Here is a 16,591-nt window from a genome sequence, read left to right as displayed (position 1 = left end):
ATGCTCTGCACTCTAGAAATACATTAAGAAAATTGTTTCCTGTAAGAGTTAGTAACAGCCAGAAGAAACATTATTCATCAACAAAGCTGTTGAAGTCTGGTTCGAAGATGAATCGCAACAAAGGTGTGGGAGTGGGGTGAGGTGGACAGTGCCAACAAGATGTCAAGTCCATTTCAACTCGTGGGATTCATTATCATTTAGGGGACAGGGTTTCTCTCCTTGGGCAGTGCAGTGGCGCAGCAGGTAGAGCTGCTGCCTCACAGCGCCAGAGACCCAGGTTCGATCCTGACATCGGATGTTGTCAGTGCGGAGTGTGCCTGTACTCCCTCTGACTGCGTGGGTTTCTTCCTGGTGCTTTGGTTTCCTTCCACATTTCAAAGACGTGCGGGTTTATAGGTTAATTAGCCAATGTAAATTGCCCCTAGAGTGTAGGGAGTGGACATGGGATAACACAGAACTAGTGCAAACAGGTGATTGATGGTCGGCGTGGACTGAAGGTCTCTCTCTCTCTCTCTTTTTTTTTTTCTCTCTCTCTCTCTCTTTTCTCCTCTCTCTCTCTTTTCTCTTTCTCTCTCTCTCTCTCTCCTCTTCTCCCTCTCTCTCGTTCTTCTCCTCTTCTCTTTTCTTCCTCTTCTCTTCTCTCTCTTTCTCTCTCTCTTTTTTTCTTTCTCTCTTTTTTCTTTCTCTCTCTTTTTCTTTCTCTCTTTTTCTTTCTCTCTCTCTCTCTTCTCGCTCTCTCTCTCTCTCTCTCTCTCCTCTCTCTCTTCTCTCTCTCTTCTCTCTCTCTTCTTCTTCCTCTCTCTCTCGTTCGTCTCTCTCTCTCTCTCTCTCTCTCTTCTTCTTCTCCTCTCTCTATTCTCTCTCTATTCTCTCTCTCTCTTCTCTCTCTCTTCTCTCTCTCTTCTCTCTCTCTTCTCTCTCTCTTCTCTCTCTCTTCTCTCTCTCTCTCTCTTTCTTCCTGGCAACTTAAATAATAATTCCCCCTATCTACATCTTGCCCTCCTGACATTTTGGACAGTGCCACTTCAATTCAGGTGAGGAACTGGGCTCCACGGCAGGGTCAATCTCATCTCTCCCTTTTGGAGCCTGGAAAGGCTTTTGTCCCTGCAACCCCACAAATTATTTTTCAGTTTTGAGATTCAGCGCAGAAACAGGCCCTTGGATCCACCGAGTGAGTCTGTGTCACCCAGCGGCCCCCAGCACTATCCTGCCCACTAGGGACAATTTACAATCTTTTCCAAAGCCAGTTAACTTACAAACCTGTAGGTCTTACAAATTTCTGGAACTCTGCCACAGAAGATAGTTGAGGCCAGTTCAATGGCTATATTTAAGAGCGAGTTAGATGTGGCCCTTGTGGCTAAAGGGATCAGGCGGTATGGAGAGAATGCAGGTACAGGATACTGAGTTGGATGATCAGCCATGATCATATTGAATGGCGGTGCAGGCTCGAAGGGCCGAATGGCCTACTCCTGCACCTATTTTCTATGTTTCTATGTCTTTGGAGTGTGGGAAGAAAGCAGAGCACCGGGAGAAAATCCATGTGGTCACAGGGAGAATATATAGTACAAACTCCGTACAGACAGCACCCGTAGTCAGGATTGAACCTGGGCCTCTGGCGCTGTAAGGCAGCAACTACACTGCTGTGCCACCGTGCCACCCTAGTCTCCAATGGTTAAAACATTCACCCCTCTCTCTGATATCTAGCCACAAACCTTCCTATTCCCCATGTCTCTGGATCACCCAGCTTGGGCGGGAGTCCAAATTCTGACTGGATCTGGGAAGTTTTTTTACGAGACCTTTGTTTGCCTCCATTGGGATCCCTGCTGGGTTCAATACCCAGCCGTTAAAACGTCAGCCGGAATGAATGAATGAATCGGGAATGGATTGGAAAACATCCGATTCCAAACTGTTCGTAGGTTGGAATCTGAACTATGATGTCTCGCAGCTTACTGACAGAAACCTTTCATCTCTATTATTCAAGATGTAACAAAGCAGACCCTCTTATGATTGATTAGCAGCCATGGTATTCTCCCCTTCCCCCTACCAATTAGGCAGCTTTTAATGGAGTAACTATTAACATGAAGGACTGGATCCTTATTTCCATAGCAACCATGATAGAAATGTTTTTGTATATGGAATGCCACACAGCGCCTTGTTTCACAGCTTTGGTAATGACAGTTGTGGTTCATACATCAACATGTAATCTAAAAATAAGTATTGATTATTTGATTAAAGGTAGGGTTATAAACTATTTCACAGTTTCATGCAATAAAAGTATTGAATAAGCTCAGCAGTGTGGTTTGTTCAAAGCTATTTTATTATGTTGGTATGGTCTTTATTAAACCAATATTTGTACAAAATTAAACAAGACCTGAAGATGGGTCTCAACCCGACACGTCACCCATTCCTTCTCTCCAGAAATGCTGCCTGTCCCGCTGAGTTACTCCAACATTTTGTGTCTATCTTTGGACAATAGGAACTGCAGATACTGGAAGTGCTGGAGTAATCCAGCGGGTCAGCCAGCATCTCTGGAAGACCTACATAGGTGACATTTTGGGTCGGGACCTTCTTCAGACTGTGGAAGGGTGCCGACCTGAAAGGTTGCCCATCCATATCCTCCAGCAATGCTTTGTGTGAAAAAGTTACTCCTCAGGGTCCACTCAATTCTTTTCCACCACCCCCTGTGAGAGGTGCCCTAGAATTTCCCCTACACTGGGCAAGAGACTCTGTGCATCTACCCGATATATTCCGCTCATGATTATTCTCTTTCTTTGCAGCCAGCCATTTCTTCACTACCAGCTCCCTTGACCTAGTTTCTCGCGCAAGTTTATGCACCGAACACCTGTGAAAGAATTCTCTGCCATGGTCTTGCTATCTATATGATCTTGCTATCTATGTGACTTCTGCAAGGGTAGCGTGTAAGTCTGGTTCTTCCTGGTACTACTGCACAAGATGCAATTTGAAACATTTCAATGCGTTCATCAATTTGAATTTTGGAGGCAGTCCTTCCTCCATTTGGCATGAGAGATGAGGCTTCCAGATAACACCTGACCGCTATCCATTGGAATTAGAATATTTGTCTATGTGTAGCATCTAATCCATTACATAGTGCTGCATACATGAAAACATTTAATTATTTAAGATGTATTTCGAAAAGGATTAAATTGATGTCAACTTGACGAAGCCACTGTCGTCATTTAATTCAGTTCAAATACACAGTGAAGGATCTTTTTAAATCCCAAACCCCCGAGGGCCTCTACCTGCTTTGGTCTCGCTCCCAATGCAGCTCTGTTGTGGAATTTGCAGCTTGTCAGGTAGGCTCCATGGAATTGGATTTAATGTGCAGCCTTTCAGACTAAACAATTCATTAGTATTAGAAAAGAGACACAAATGCTGGAGTAACTCAGCGAGTCAGGCAGCATCCCTGGAGACCATGGATAGGTGACGTTTTGTGTTGGGATCTTTCTTTAAAGGGCGTCACGGTGGCGCAGCAGTAGAGCTGTTGCCTGACAGTGCCAGGGACCCGGGTTCGAACCTGACTACGAATGCTATCTGTGCAGAGATTGTACGTTCTCCCCGTGATCGTGTGGGTTTTCTCCCCGGAGCTTTGGTTCCTCCCACATTCCAAAGATTCTGGTCCACCATAATTGAAAAACTTGTCACTATGACCCAGAACTGCCAGAGCTGGACTTGTAACTTGCCTAACTTCCTTAGCATGCTCTACAATGGCAGAGTCATTGACGAAAGGACATTGAACAGTGCAAGGTCTCGCTACCTGATGCACAACACATCGGCCTATTGTTTGCTGATGCTGCCCTATCCAGGTTTGATCCTGACCTCGGGTGCTGTCTATGTGGAGTTTGCACGTTCTTCCTATGACCACATGGGTTTCCACTGGGTCCTCCGGTTTCCTCACACATCCCAAAGACTTGCAAATTTGTACGTTAATTGGCCTCTGTACACTGCCCCCTAGCTTGTAGGGAATGGGATAACATAGAACTAGTATGAACAGGTGATCTATGGTCAATGTGGACTCGGAGGGCCGAGGTGCAGTTCCTCAATTTTCCCCATTTACTAAGATTGTGACTGAATCTGCACTTTCACTTTTTAGCCCTATCCTCAAGCCCTTGATAATCTTCGTCCAAAGACCGCAAAGACCGCTCCCTCCGTAACTCCCTGGTCAATTTGTCCCTTCCCACCCAAATCACCCCCTTCCCTGGTACTTTCACCTGCAACCGCAGGAAATGCTACACTTGTCACTTTACTTCCCTCCTCAACTCCATCCAAGGACCCAAGCAGTCTTTCCAGGTGAGGCAGAGGTTTACCTGCACCTCCTCCAACCTCATCTATTGCATCCGCTGCTCTAGGTGTCAACTGCTCTACATCAGTGAAACCAAGCGCAGGCTTGGCGATCGGTTCGCCCAACACCTCCGCTCAGTTCGCATTAACCAACCTGATCTCCTGGTGGCTCAGCACTTCAAATCCCCCTCCCATTCCAAATCCAACCTTTCTGTCCTAGGCCTCCTCCATGGCCAGAGTGAGTCCCACCGTAAATCGGAGAAGCAGCACTTCATATTTCGCTTGGTTAGTTCACACCCCAGCGATATGAACATTGACTTCTCCAATTTCAGGTAGTCCTTGCTTTCTCCCTCCTTCCCCTCCCCTTCCCAGCTCTCCCACAGCCCACTGTCTCCGCCTCTTCCTTTCTTCTTCCCACCCCCCACCCCACCCCTACATCAGTCTGAAGAAGGGTCTCGACCCGAAACATCACACATTCCTTCGCTCCATAGACGCTGCCTCACCCACTGAGTTTCCCCAGCTTTTTGTCTTCCTTCGATTTTTCCAGCATCTGCAATTCTTTTTTAAACATCTTCGTCAAAAAATCATTTGATCTAATTTTCAATAAATTAAAAAACTGATCGTTCTTAATCCTCCGAGACAGAAGTGACGAATTTTCTCCTCGATCGTAAAGACCCTAACAAAGCTGCTACTCTTGTATGTTTTGATGTTTACCTTTTTCCCCAAAAAGATTCAAATTCATGAAAACATTCAAGAGTGGCGGTTTTGTTGTTCGTTTGCACCAGCTTCGCGTTTTCACCCCACAAGGAGCCAGGAATGGCCTGCTTCCTTTATCATTGGTACTTTTTTGCATATCTTTCCTTCATTGTTCTTTATCTCTCTACATCACCGTCTATATCTCTTGTTTCCCTTTCCCCTGACTAGTCTGAAGAAGGGACTCGACCTGAAACATCACCCATTCCTTCTCTCCAGAGATGCTGCCTGTCTTGCTGAGTTATTCCAGCTTTTTGTGTCTATCTAATCTTCAATGATCAATCTGATAAACCTAGTTTGCACTGCTCAAGTATAAAATTCCATAATTATAGAGGCTGAAATTGTACACAGTACTCCAGGCATGGCCTTACCAATGCTCTATGTAGTTGCAGCAAGACTCTTTAAGCCTGCACTCCAATTACATGTGCAATAAAGACCAAGGTACTATTTTGCTTTATCGTCTATTCCAGTATGTACTTGTTAACTTTGTGTTTAATATATATGGGGAAACAGATCACTCTCAAAAGCAACATGTCACCGTGAAGAGAAATATTTTGTAGGTTCTTTCTGCCTAGCAAACATCTGCACATTATATCCTCTTATGGAGTCATACAGCGTGGAAACAGACCCTTCAGCACAACCTGCCCAACTTGCTTCACCCACTAAGTTCCTCCAGCACTTTTTGTCTTTTCTTAGCAAATGGGACTAGCAAATGGGGCATCTTGGTCAGCATGGACAAGTTGGATGAAAGGGCCTGTTTCCATGCTGTACAACTCCACAAAATGGTACAAATGACCTGAGGGACATTTATGATCATGTGCTATTCCTTATGGACCAACTTGCCCTGTCTACACTAATCCCAGCTGCCTGTACTTTGGCCCATATCCCACTAACCCTGCCCTATCTATGCAACTGTCCAAATGTTTCTCAAACATTGAGATAGTACCTGTCTCAACTACCTCCTCCAGCAGCTCGTTCGTTCCATACACCCATAAGCCTTTGTGTACAAAAAAAAATAACCCCTCGGGTTCCTAGTAAATCTAGATTGTAAATGTTGCTGCATTACCATCCAGCGGCAGCTTTTTAATAACAGCCTGTCAGCTGAAAGCTCACTGTTTTCTGTCCATTTGCCAATCTTCGGTGACTGATGTTATCCCCGTTTAATTGTGCGCAGCAGCTTATTGGCTTTAAGTTTGAGACTTTTAGCTTCTGAGTTAAATATGTCATTTCCTACGTCAATGTAAAATACCTTTTTATATGAAGCTCCCTCATCCCTAGTGGACCCCTAAGTTTTAGATTACTAAATAATCTTGTCTCATTGCACAAAATAACATCATAAACAGTCTGTTTATGGCTCCATATCAGATTGCCAAAGGAAATTGTTTCAAATGCATTCCAGGAACATGTCCTCTAAACTACTTTTATCAAATTGAATTCATCCACTCTCTTAAAAAAGACTGAAGCCTTTCTGTGACCATTGTGCATTTACCTTGAAAGTTGTTTAAGAAGGAACTGCAGATGCTGGAAAATCGAAGTTAGACAAAAATGCTGGAGAAACTCAGCGGGTGAGGCAGCATCTTCCCGCCTCCCCCCCCCCTCCCCCTTCCCCACATCAGTCTGAAGAAGGGTTTTGACCCGAAAAGTTGCCTATTTCCTTCACTCCATAGATGCTGCCTCACCCGCTGAGTTTCTCCAGCATGTTTGTCTACTTTGAAACAGTGTCATCCTGATTAATAATTTGTGCAACAGTAACTTCTGTAAGAGGAACTTTCAGTTATTCCTACAAGAACTTTTTGTCCCTTTACCTCAAATCTTCCCCATTCTGATTTCTCCCTTCAATAACGATTATAGCAAATTTAAGGGATATAACAATTACTTTCATGACTTGTATGAATAGACTGCACAACTTTATGTAATTATCGACGGAACCTGCATATTATTCAGCTCTCCCATTTAATGGTAAATTTAATGGTAAAACACAACTTTGGAGAATGTTCAGGAAGGAATTGCAGATGCTGGTTTACAGCGGGTCAGGCAGCATCCCTGAAGAAAAGGTGACGTTTCGGGTCGAGCTTCTTCAGAGAATTTTCATCTGGAAGGAATAACCCAATGCAGTTATTTGACCGACCACTTTATAGTTCACTTTATACCAACCTGATCTCCCGGTGGCTCAGCACTTCAACTCCCCCTCCCATTCCGAATCTGACCTTTCTGTCCTGGGCCTCCTCCATGGCCAGAGTGAGGCCCACCGTAAATTGGAGGAGCAGCACCGAATATTTCACTTCGGTAGTTTACACACCAGTGGTATGAATATTGGCTTCTCCAATTTCAGGTAGTCCCAGCTTTCTCCTTCTTTCCCCTCCCCTTCCCAGCTCTCCCACAGCCCACTGTCACCGCCTCTTCCTTTCTTCTTTCCCCCCAACCCCACATCAGTCTGAAGAAGGGTCTCGACCCGAAACGTCGCCTATTTCTTTCGCTCCATAGATGCTGCCTCACCCGCTGAGTTTCTCCAGCATTTTTGTCTGCCTTCGATTTTCCAGCATCTGCCATTCCTTCTTAAACTTTATAGTTCATGATTATGTCTCTGGGTTTGCCCCAAGAAAGAGGATCTTATTCTGTGTAATCCCTATAATTCATTCAGTCAAGGTCATGCTGAATCAGTACTGACAATTAAAAGTAAACAGAAAATCTAAGTGTAAAGTGTTAAACATATTAGCCGCAATCTGTCACTGCTTTGACTTTTTGACCTTTAAAACAATAATGTTTCTTGTAAAAGTTGAGCAAGGACTGACATTGTATAAACCAACATTAAGCGGAGACATTGGCCTAGGATATTGGTTTGAACAAGTGTCCCAACCCGAAATGTCATCTATCCATGTTCTTTTTTGCATATCTTTCCTTCATTGTTCTTTATCTCTCTACATCACCGTCTATATCTCTTGTTTCCCTTTCCCCTGACTAGTCTGAAGAAGGGACTCGACCTGAAACGTCACCCATTCCTTCTCTCCAGAGATGCTGCATGTCTTGCTGAGTTACTCCAGCTTTTTGTGTCTATCTAATCTTCAATGATCAATCTGATAAACCTAGTTTGCACTGCTCAAGTATAAAATTCCATAATTATAGAGGCTGAAATTCTACACAGTACTCCAGGCATGGCCTTACCAATGCTCTATGTAGTTGCAGCAAGACTCTTTAAGCCTGCACTCCAATTACATGTGCAATAAAGACCAAGGTACTATTTTGCTTTATCGTCTATTCCAGTATGTACTTGTTAACTTTGTGTTTAATATATATGGGGAAACAGATCACTCTCAAAAGCAACATGTCACCGTGAAGAGAAATATTTTGTAGGTTCTTTCTGCCTAGCAAACATCTGCACATTATATCCTCTTATGGAGTCATACAGCGTGGAAACAGACCCTTCAGCACAACCTGCCCAACTTGCTTCACCCACTAAGTTCCTCCAGCACTTTTTGTCTTTTCTTAGCAAATGGGACTAGCAAATGGGGCATCTTGGTCAGCATGGACAAGTTGGATGAAAGGGCCTGTTTCCATGCTGTACAACTCCACAAAATGGTACAAATGACCTGAGGGACATTTATGATCATGTGCTATTCCTTATGGACCAATTTGCCCTGTCTACACTAATCCCAGCTGCCTGTACTTTGGCCCATATCCCACTAACCCTGCCCTATCTATGCAACTGTCCAAATGTTTCTCAAACATTGAGATAGTACCTGTCTCAACTACCTCCTCCAGCAGCTCGTTCGTTCCATACACCCATAAGCCTTTGTGTACAAAAAAAAATAACCCCTCGGGTTCCTAGTAAATCTAGATTGTAAATGTTGCTGCATTACCATCCAGCGGCAGCTTTTTAATAACAGCCTGTCAGCTGAAAGCTCACTGTTTTCTGTCCATTTGCCAATCTTCGGTGACTGATGTTATCCCCGTTTAATTGTGCGCAGCAGCTTATTGGCTTTAAGTTTGAGACTTTTAGCTTCTGAGTTAAATATGTCATTTCCTACGTCAATGTAAAATACCTTTTTATATGAAGCTCCCTCATCCCTAGTGGACCCCTAAGTTTTAGATTACTAAATAATCTTGTCTCATTGCACAAAATAACATCATAAACAGTCTGTTTATGGCTCCATATCAGATTGCCAAAGGAAATTGTTTCAAATGCATTCCAGGAACATGTCCTCTAAACTACTTTTATCAAATTGAATTCATCCACTCTCTTAAAAAAGACTGAAGCCTTTCTGTGACCATTGTGCATTTACCTTGAAAGTTGTTTAAGAAGGAACTGCAGATGCTGGAAAATCGAAGTTAGACAAAAATGCTGGAGAAACTCAGCGGGTGAGGCAGCATCTTCCCTCCTCCCCCCCCCCCCCCCCCCCCCCCCCCCCCCACATCAGTCTGAAGAAGGGTTTTGACCCGAACAGTTGCCTATTTCCTTCACTCCATAGATGCTGCCTCACCCGCTGAGTTTCTCCGACATGTTTGTCTACTTTGAAACAGTGTCATCCTGATTAATAATTTGTGCAACAGTAACTTCTGTAAGAGGAACTTTCAGTTATTCCTACAAGAACTTTTTGTCCCTTTACCTCAAATCTTCCCCATTCTGATTTCTCCCTTCAATAACGATTATAGCAAATTTAGGGGATATAACAATTACTTTCATGACTTGTATGAATAGACTGCACAACTTTATGTAATTATCGACGGAACCTGCATATTATTCAGCTCTCCCATTTAATGGCAAATTTAATGGTAAAACACAACTTTGGAGAATGTTCAGGAAGGAATTGCAGATGCTGGTTTACAGCGGGTCAGGCAGCATCCCTGAAGAAAAGGTGACGTTTCGGGTCGAGCTTCTTCAGAGAATTTTCATCTGGAAGGAATAACCCAATGCAGTTATTTGACCGACCACTTTATAGTTCACTTTATACCAACCTGATCTCCCGGTGGCTCAGCACTTCAACTCCCCCTCCCATTCCGAATCTGACCTTTCTGTCCTGGGCCTCCTCCATGGCCAGAGTGAGGCCCACCGTAAATTGGAGGAGCAGCACCGCATATTTCACTTCGGTAGTTTACACACCAGCGGTATGAACATTGACTTCTCCAATTTCAGGTAGTCCCAGCTTTCTCCTTCTTTCCCCTCCCCTTCCCAGCTCTCCCACAGCCCACTGTCACCGCCTCTTCCTTTCTTCTTTCCCCCCAACCCCACATCAGTCTGAAGAAGGGTCTCGACCCGAAACGTCGCCTATTTCTTTCGCTCCATAGATGCTGCCTCACCCGCTGAGTTTCTCCAGCATTTTTGTCTGCCTTCGATTTTCCAGCATCTGCCATTCCTTCTTAAACTTTATAGTTTATGATTATGTCTCTGGGTTTGCCCCAAGAAAGAGGATCTTATTCTGTGTAATCCCTATAATTCATTCAGTCAAGGTCATGCTGAATCAGTACTGACAATTAAAAGTAAACAGAAAATCTAAGTGTAAAGTGTTAAACATATTAGCCGCAATCTGTCACTGCTTTGACCTTTTGACCTTTAAAACAATAATGTTTCTTGTAAAAGCTGAGCAAGGACTGACATTGTATAAACCAACATTAAGCGGAGACATTGGCCTAGGATATTGGTTTGAACAAGTGTCCCAACCCGAAATGTCATCTATCCATGTTCTCCATAGATGCTGCCTGACCCGCTGAGTTACTCCAGCACTCTGTCTTTATGTGAATAGTCTTGCCATTTTAAAACTCCCATTGCTTCTTGATTTTCCTTCTGCCCTAAAGAAAATTAATATTTGAGTTACATACATGTACAAATTTAAACCCTTTCTCCATCTCGAGAATGCGAGGCCAATTATGACGTTGAGTTCTTCACTCGACTGTGATTAGCTGATTTAGCAGCACTATCTTAGAAACTCAGGCAGCATCTCTGGAGAAAAGGAATATTTTGTGTCCATCTTCGGTGTAAACCAGCATCTGCAGTTTCTTCCTACACAAACTTTATTAATAGTTTAATAGTCTGGATAAACAGGGTCTGATTAGGAACAGTCAACATGGATTTGTGCCTGGAAGGTCATGTTTGACTAATCTTCTTGAATTTTTTGAAGAGGTTACTAGGGAAATTGATGAGGGTAAAGCGGTGGATGTTGTCTATATGGACTTCAGTAAGGCCTTGGACAAGGTTCCTCATGGAAGGTTGGTTAAGAAGGTTCAATTGTTCGGTATTAATGGTGGAGTAGCAAGATGGATTCAACAGTGGCTGAATGGGAGATGCCAGAGAGTAATGGTGGATGGCTGTTTGTCAGGTTTGAGGCCGGTGACTAGTGGGGTGCCTCAGGGATCTGAGTTGGGTCCACTGTTGTTTGTCATGTACATCAATGATCTGGATGATGGTGTGGTAAATTGGATTAGTAAGTATGCAGACGATACTAAGATAGGTGGTGTTGTGGATAATAAAGTAGATTTTCAAAGTCTACAGAGAGATTTAGGCCATTTGGAAGAGTGGGCTGAAAGATGGCAGATGGAGTTTAATGCTGATAAGTGTGAGGTGCTACATCTTGGCAGGACAAATCAAAATAGGACGTACATGGTAAATGGTAGCAAATTGAGGAATGCAGTTGAACAGAGGGATCTAGGAATAACTGTGCATAGTTCCCTGAAGGTGGAATCTCATTTAGATAGGGTGGTAAAGAAAGCTTTTGGTGCTGGCCTTTATAAATCAGAGCATTGAGTATAGAAGTTGGGATGTAATGTTAAAATTGTACAAGGCATTGGTGAGGCCAATTCTGGAGTATGGTGTACAATTTTGGTTGCCTAATTATAGGAAGGATGTCAACAAAATAGAGAGAGTACAGAGGAGATTTACTAGAATGTTGCCTGGGTTTCAGCAACTAATTTACAGAGTAAGGTTGAACAAGTTAGGTCTTTATTCTTTGGAGCGCAGAAGGTTAAGGAGGGACTTGATAGAGGTCTTTAAAATGATGAGAGGGATAGACAGAGTTGACGTGGATAAGCTTTTTCCATTGAGAGTAGGGAAGATTCAAACAAGAGGACATGACTTGAGAATTAAGGGACAGAAGTTTAGGGGTAACATGAGGGGGAACTTCTTTACTCAGAGAGTGGTAGCTGTGTGGAATGAACTTCCAGTGGAAGTGCTGGAGGCAGGTTCGATTTTATCATTTAAAAATAAATTGTATAGGTATATGGACGGGAAAGGAATGGAGGGTTATGGTCTGAGTGCAGGTAGATGGGACTAGGGGAAAATAAGTGTTCGGCACGGACTTGAAGGGCGGAGATGGCCTGTTTCCATGCTGTAATTGTTATATGGTTATATGGTTTGATTTTTGCACCATAAAATAGAATTAGCTATCTGCCATTGCATGGACTTTGTATTTATCCACATTGATTCCTCTTGGATGTTGTAAACAGAGTGAAGACTCGTTGAAATGAATGTCAGAGGATAATTGGAACCATACGCATAAAAGTAATTCAGTCCCCTTTTTAGAAGTCATGCAATCTGTTCTTGGTTCTATATTTGCATTATGAATATTTATAATGGCAATTCCCTACCCGAATATTGTCAAGCTTTAATTAATGCCCATCTGCTGTTCGAGACGTGGCAGCTTTTCCGGAGGTGGGTGTAATTTCAACATGACAAGTTTGCACTGGCACCTTCCATTAAAATCACGGACATGTGAATTTATAATGAACAAAGCTGACAGGAAAGACACGTAAACTGGAGGCTTTTTTGTCATTTAACTCCAGTGTTCTGTCAAATTGTGTAGAGAGAGTCAAGTCCAAACACGATCAATAGGTCGACTTGGATTCAAGGCTGGGAAGCTTGTGATGAATGAGGTTAGGGAGGGAAGGTTAAATAAAAAGGGAATGATGACGTGGATTGTTAGGTCTCAGTTGTGGCAAATCCGCCACAGTTAGAGTCTGAGGAGAGTGGGGAAGATAATGGGCGGTGAGAGATTGAAGGAGAGAGGAATAGCAGTAGCTAAAGCAGAGGGGAAACAGATCTAGGTGAGTGAAAACCTTTGTGGAAAATTGGAAGGAAGGCTTAGGAGAAGAATGCTAGGTGATTGGGGTGAGGGAGCAGAGTCCATGGGTTGCTATTACCATTAAATTTGAGAAGGGTTGGGCTGCACTGTTCAACATGCGGGTGGCACAGTGGTGCAGCAGTAGAGCTGCTGTCTCGCAGCACCAGAGAGCTGGGTTCGATCCTGACTATGGGTGCTGTGTGCATATAGTTTGTATGCAAAGGACAAAATGGAGGAATTCACGGCACAGAGTGAGGGAAAACATTTATAGCAAAGCAAAATATGAGGAAAAGCAAAACGATATAAGGAAAGATGAGGGGAAGGTGAAAGGCAGGAATAAGGGTGGCACAGTGGTGTAATTGGTAGAGTTGCTGCCTCACAGCACTGGAGATTCGGGTTCGATCCTGACCTCGGGTACTGTTTTTGTGGAGTCTGCACGTTCTCCCTGTGAACACATGGGTTTTCTCCGGGTGCTCCGGTTTCCTCCCACTTTCCAGGGATGTGTAAGTTTGTAGGTTAATGGCTTCTGTAAATTGTCCCTAGAGCGTAGAATGCAGAAGTGGAATAAAATAGAACTAGTGTTCGATAGTCGGAGTGAACAGAGTGAACCGAAGGGCCCGTTTCTACGCTGTATCTCTAAACTAAATTAAACATGTGACAAGATGCTCTAAAGTTTGGCAAAAACGGGGCAAGCAAGGAGCAGTCAAGGGATGGGGAGAAGGTGAAAGCAACTGAGGAGAAGAGAGAGAGAAGTGGTTGATAAGAGGTGGAGAAGGAAAGTATTGCAGAGGAAGGTGGGGGAGGAAGGAGGGAGAAGAAAACAGGGGAGAGAAGGAAAAAGAGGAAAATAGGAAACGTAGGGCATTCTAACAATAGGATCAGAAGAGATAGTGGTAAAAAGCATGGTGGAATTTAGAAATGAATCCCACTGCAGTTCTAATTCAGTTTTACACAATTGGGAAATTAAATATCCAGCTATGCATATCTTTTATGGTTGAAAGTCACACAGAGGGAACCATGCTGGTAAGTCATGTGTCTAAGAACAAAATCATCTTTGCATGAACCAAAAGTACTTTGTCCTCTCACGCTGGGGAAATCTACCTTTTGTATGAAAAACTGAAAATTAATAGCTCGACATCACTGAGTTCTGTAGTGCTCCTGTTCTGTCTGCTAGAGCTGTCATGAAAATACCTGAATGCAACTGATTAGTCACTTCGCAAATCAATGTTCAAAAGTGAAAAGAAACGTTACATTTATATAGCACTTTTATCGTAGAGAAACACAAAATCTTTTGGATGAGAATCTCAACTTTCCCGTCAGATCAAAGTGCTTCCATGAAGTCATAGTCATACAGCATGGAAACGGGCCCTTCGGCCCAACTTGCCAATGCGGACCCAGGTGCCCAATCTACACTAGTCCTACCTGCCCATTTTGGCCCATATCCTGCTAAAGCTTTCCCATCAACGTACTTGTCCAAATGTATTTTAAGAGAGAGAGAAATGGTGGCTAAATGTAGTATTTTGTGCTGTATTCCCAAATCGTATGATCTACGTTGAGCCAACAAAGATAATTGGAGGACAGACGTGCTTGTGAGTGGGGCGGGCTGTGGTGGAGCGATGTGTGAGGGCCCAGTGGGCATGTTAAAGCAGGCGATATTGGGATTGTCAGTGTAAAGCTTGGGTTCCTAGGAGGGTGAGGATGAGGTGGGCATTTGCAGACCGACTCACTTCCTGTTACAATCGTAATGTCAGAACTGAACGAGGAGGAGGACACAAATGCAGGCTCAGACACAGGGCAGATCAGTCTTCGGCGTTTAATCGGTCCAAGTCAGTACACAGGTAGGCAAAACAGAGGCAACAGTACCATATAGGAGCAGGCAAGAACCAGTGGTCGAAAATACAGGCAAAGGTCGAGATCACAAGGTCACAAGATTTCGAGAGCTGGAACGAGGTGATACCAAGTAGCATACACCACGAACTGGCAATGGGAACTAAAACACAAAAGGCTTAAATACAGACTAGCAGGGGATAACGAGACACAGGTGAAACACATCAGGGCGTGGCCAACAGACTAGCAGGGGATAACGAGACACAGGTGAAACACATCAGGGCGTGGCCAACAATCACATGAGGGTAAACGACCTGACAGGAAATGGGACCTGAAACAAGAGGAGATGTGAGACACCAAAATAAAACAAGAATGCAAACTCTAATACTAAAAACCAATAAGAAACAGAAACTAGATCAAACGCGAGACCTGACACGTAACTCAGCCGATCCGACAAATAACGCTTGAAGGCCTTTCCCTGGAGAAGGTCAGTGCTAAACCAACCATCCAACAGCATCACTGGTAATTTTTCTGAAACTGTACTTTAGTTTCAGAAAACATTATTCCCTTTATCCGGTATCTCTCTACTATGGATGGCTTGATTGTGACCCAAAACATCACCCATTCCTTCTCTCCAGAGATGCTGCCTGTTTCGGGCCGAAACGTTGCCTATTTCCTTCGCTCCATAGATGCTGCTGCATCCGCTGAGTTTCTCCAGCATTTTTGTGTACCTTCGATTTTCCAGCATCTGCAGTTCCTTCTTAAACACAATGATGAGACCGAGATTGAGAACCTGGTGTTGGTACAACAACCTTTCTCTCAATGTCAGAAAGACAAAGGAGATAGTGATCGACTTCAGGAAGCGAAGCGGTACACATGCCCCAGTTTGCATTGATGGCACCAAAGTAGAGATAGTTGAAAACATCAAATTCCTAGGAGTAAATATCACCAACAACTTCTCCTGAACCACCCATATTGAAACAATGGCCAAGAAAGCACACCAACACCTCTACCTCCTTGGAAGGCACAGGAAGTTCAGCATCCAGTCACATCCTGGATAGTGATCGATTGACCAGGTAGGCGGAGGAATGGTTGATGGAATTTAATACAGAGAAGTATGAGGTGTTGCATTTTGGGGCGTCAAACAAGGGCAGGACTACACAGTAAATGGTAGGCCTCTGGGTAGTGTTGTCCAGAGGGATCTAGGAGTACAGGGTGCATGGTTCCTTGAAGGTCAAGTAGCAGCTAGATTTGGTCAAAAAGGCTGTTGGCACTTTGGCCTTCATCAGTCAGAGCATTGAGTATAGTAGTTGGGAGGTCATGTTGCAGTTGTATAAGACGTTGGTGAGACCGCATTTAGAATATTGTGTTCAGTTCTGGGCAGCATGTCATATTCCAGGGTAGTTATCAGGTAACTGAACCATCCTACACAAGTAGAGAGCAGTCCTGAACTACTCCAAAGAGTCCTGAACTACTATCTACCACATTGGAGGTGCTTGGACTATCTTTGATCAGACTTTACTATCTTGCACTAAACATTATTGACATTATTCCCTTTATCATGTATCTGTACACTGTGGCACCATTGTAATCATGTATTGTATTTCCGCCGACTTGTTAGCACATAACAAAAGCTTTTCACAATACCTCAGTACACTTGCAAA

At 43.7% G+C, this 16,591-nt stretch overlaps 1 protein-coding gene across 3 annotated transcripts in view; it reads left to right on the top strand.

Moving 5' to 3' along the window:
- Positions 1-16,591, top strand: part of st6gal2 (ST6 beta-galactoside alpha-2,6-sialyltransferase 2) — a 73,305-nt gene that overhangs the window by 10,670 nt on the left and 46,044 nt on the right. The window lies entirely within an intron of this gene.

This window comes from Amblyraja radiata, chromosome 6 (assembly GCF_010909765.2).
Source record: "Amblyraja radiata isolate CabotCenter1 chromosome 6, sAmbRad1.1.pri, whole genome shotgun sequence".
In the NCBI taxonomy this organism is placed as follows: Eukaryota; Metazoa; Chordata; class Chondrichthyes; order Rajiformes; family Rajidae; genus Amblyraja; species Amblyraja radiata.
This window is presented reverse-complemented; position numbering and strand designations above follow the sequence as displayed.